This window comes from Cetorhinus maximus, unplaced genomic scaffold (genome assembly GCF_964194155.1).
Source record: "Cetorhinus maximus unplaced genomic scaffold, sCetMax3.hap1.1 HAP1_SCAFFOLD_1293, whole genome shotgun sequence".
Lineage (NCBI taxonomy): Eukaryota > Metazoa > Chordata > Chondrichthyes > Lamniformes > Cetorhinidae > Cetorhinus > Cetorhinus maximus.
This window is the reverse complement of record NW_027597234.1, coordinates 1-3796: the sequence shown is the minus strand read 5'-3', so window position 1 is coordinate 3796 and position 3796 is coordinate 1. Positions and strand designations below refer to the sequence as shown.

The 3796-nt window shown below is 63.0% G+C and overlaps 1 pseudogene; it reads left to right on the top strand.

Annotated features, from left to right (window-relative positions):
- The first annotated feature begins 699 nt into the window (after positions 1 to 699).
- Positions 700 to 1995, top strand: LOC144676013 (uncharacterized; annotated as a pseudogene).
- The last annotated feature ends 1801 nt before the right edge of the window (positions 1996 to 3796 follow it).

Genomic DNA, 3796 nt, shown 5'->3' with positions numbered 1-3796 from the left:
GGAACCGCAGAGGGAGGGGCTGGGGGGGGGGGGGAATCAAACACTTCACCGTTACCCGGGTGGCTGTCAGCGCCAGAGTGAGTGAGTGAGTGAGTGAGTGAGTCATCTCGTCTGGAAAGTGTGTCCCCCTCATCCACCTCCTCCACCTCCCCCTCGTCCCCCTCCCCCTCCCACTCCCCCTACCCCTCCCACTCATCCTCCTCCACCTCCCCCTCCCCCACCACCCCCTCATCCACCTCCACCTCGTCCCCCTACCCCTCCCACTCCCCCTACCCCTCCCACTCATCCTCCTCCACCTCCCCCTCCCCCACCACCCCCTCGTCCCCCTCCCCCACCACCCCCTCGTCCCCCTCCCCCACCTCCCCCTCGTCCCCCTCCCACTCCCCCTACCCCTCCCACTCATCCTCCTCCACCTCCCCCTCCCCCTTGTCCACCTCCCCCTACCCCTTCCACTCATCCTCCTCCACCTCCCCCTCCTCCACCTCCCCCTCGTCCCCCTCCCCCACCTCCCCCTCGTCCCCCTCCCACTCCCCCTACCCCTTCCACTCATCCTCCTCCACCTCCCCCTCCCCCTTGTCCACCTCCCCCTACCCCTTCCACTCATCCTCCTCCACCTCCCCCTCCTCCACCTCCCCCTCGTCCCCCTCCCCCTCGTCCCCCTCCCCCTTGTCCACCTCCCCCTACCCCTACCCCTCCCACTCATCCTCCTCCACCTCCCCCTTGTCCACCTCCCACTCATCCTCCTCCACCTCCCCCTCATCCACCTCCCCCTCGTCCACCTCCCCCTCGTCCACCTCCCCCTCGTCCACCTCCCCCTCGTCCACCTCCCCCTCGTCCACCTCCCCCTCGTCCACCTCCCCCTCGTCCACCTCCCCCTCGTCCACCTCCCCCTCGTCCACCTCCCCCTCGTCCACCTCCCCCTCCCCCTCGTCCACCTCCACCTCGTCCACCTCCACGTCCCCATCGTCCACCTCCACGTCCCCATCGTCCACCTCCACGTCCCCATCGTCCACCTCCACGTCCCCATCGTCCACCTCCACGTCCCCATCGTCCACCTCCACGTCCCCATCGTCCACCTCCACGTCCCCATCGTCCACCTCCACGTCCCCATCGTCCACCTCCACGTCCCCATCGTCCGCCTCCCCATCGTCCACCTCCACCTCCCCATCGTCCACCTCCACCTCCCCATCGTCCGCCTCCCCATCGTCCGCCTCCCCATCGTCCACCTCCCTATCGTCCACCTCCCTATCGTCCACCTCCCCATCGTCCACCTCCCCATCGTCCACCTCCCCATCGTCCACCTCCACCTCCCCATCGTCCACCTCCACCTCCCCATCGTCCACCTCCACCTCCCCATCGTCCACCTCCACCTCCCCATCGTCCACCCCCAACTCCCCATCGTCCACCTCCACCTCCCCATCGTCCACCTCCACCTCCCCATCGTCCACCTCCACCTCCCCATCGTCCACCTCCACCTCCCCATCGTCCACCTCCACCTCCCCATCGTCCACCTCGTCCACCTCCACCTCCCCATCGTCCATCTCCACCTCGTCCACCTCCCCATCGTCCACCTCCACCTCCCCATCGTCCACCTCCACCTCCCCATCGTCCACCTCCACATCGTCCACCTCCCCCTCGTCCACCTCCACCTCCCCCTCGTCCACCTCCACCTCCCCCTCCTCCACCTCCCCCTCCTCCCCCTCCTCCTCCACCTCCCCCTCCTCCACCTAAACCTCCCCCTCCACCTCCCCCTCCTCCACCTAAACCTCCCCCTCCCCCTCAGTCAGTGAAGCTGAGTTACAGGTTGGCCAGAGGAGGGCTCTTGGGGGTAACGGAGGGAAACGCGTCTTTGTAACCTGTCAGGTCTCGCAGTGTAGCCATCATCCAACTGAATGGTGGGAACAGGCTCGAGGGCGAGGGCTGAATGGCCTCCAGCTGTTCCTGTGTAAAAGGCTGAAGGAGGGGTCTGACTGGCCTTCTCCTGTCCCTGTGTAACAGGCTTGAGGAGGGGGCTGAATGGCCTCCTCCTGTTCCTGTGTGACAGGCTCGAGGAGGAGGGGGCTGAATGGCCTCCTCCTGTTCCTGTGTGACAGGCTCGAGGAGGAGGGGGCTGAATGGCCTCATCCTGTTCCTGTGTGACAGGCTCGAGGAGGAGGAGGGGGAGGGGGTTGAATGGCCTCCTCCTGTTCCTGTGTAACAGGCTCGAGGAGGAGGAGGGGCTGAATGGCCTCCTCCTGTTCCTGTGTAACAGGCTCGGGGAGGGGGAGGGGGAGGGGGTTGAATGGCCTCCTCCTGTTCCTGTGTAACAGGCTCGAGGAGGAGGAGGGGCTGAATGGCCTCCTCCTGTTCCTGTGTAACAGGCTCGAGGAGGAGGAGGGGCTGAATGGCCTCCTCCTGTTCCTGTGTAACAGGCTCGAGGAGGGGGAGGGGGTTAAATGGCCCACTGTGCCTCCCCCTCTTTTCATTGGCAGGGGTTTTGGGGGGGAGGTGAGTGAATGAGTGAGTGGGGGGTGGGGGAAAGAGTTTGTTGCAGAATTTCAGCACCTCCCTGGGTGGTTGGGGGGGCGTGGGTTATGGTCTGGATTCTCCAACTGCTCACGAGTGTTGAGGAGAGGACGCAGGGCAAGTGTTTCCTGCACAGAGCCAGGATGGGGGAGGGGGTTTTATATATATATATATATATATATATTTGTGGTTGTGGTATGTAAGATTGCTGGTTCCACCCACCCACCCACCCCCTCAAACCCTTGTGAATGTCCTAACGTATAGAAAGGTTAACGGCTGGTGAGTTAGAACGTGCTCAGGAATGTTCACCGGGAGACTCTGTGGGACCCGAGTTCCCCTCGCCACAGCCTCCCCACTCCCCCCAACAATCCTCCCCCCTCCCCCGACAACCCCCCAGTAGAAAGCGTGATGTGTTTGTGGCGCGTGTGTGTGCGTGTGCGCACGTGCGTGTGCGTGTGCGCACGTGCGTGTTCGTGACACGCGTGTGTGTGTGAACGTGTGTTCGTGACACGCGTGTGTGTGTGTGAACGTGTTCGTGACACGCGCGTGTGTGTGTGTGAGGGGAACGAGAGCCCACAAAACGTGAGCACTTTTCTGTTTTTAAAAAGGTCTAGAGAGTATTAAAAGGAGGGTAGCAAAGCTGCCTCGAGGCAGCACCCGTCAAGGGGCAGGTCCCTGCTGTCTGTCAACTGACTTTAAACAGCTTTTAATCATCTTGTTTTCCTCCCCCTCACCCCAACCCCCACAACAACCTCTCTCTCCCCCTCCCTCCCTCCCTCCCTCCCTCCCTCCCTCCCTCCCTCCCTCCCTCCCTCTCTCTCTCTCTCTCCCTCTCCCTCCCTCCCTCCCTCCCTCTCTCTCCCTCCCTCCCTCCCTCCCTCCCTCTCTCCCTCCCTCCCTCCCTCCCTCCCTCCCTCTCTCCCTCCCTCCCTCCCTCTCTCTCCCTCTCTCCCTCCCTCCCTCCCTCCCTCCCTCCCTCTCTTTCTCCCTCCCTCCCTCTCTTTCTCCCTCCCTCTCTCCCTCCCTCTCTCCCTCCCTCCCTCTCTCCCTCCCTCCCTCCCTCTCTCCCTCCCTCCCTCTCTCTCTCCCTCCCTCCCTCTCTCTCTCTCTCTCGTCCAAATACCAGTGTTCTTTCTCTGTGACTCAATGGTGTTCTGAGTGAGAGTCCACAGTTTGAAGGGAGTGGGCGGGGGGGAAGCCGTACTGTGGAGTTGTACATACATTTTCGTATGAAAAACAAAGATAACATGAACTCAGGTTTTAGCCATGTGGTCGGGGGGTTCGGGGGATT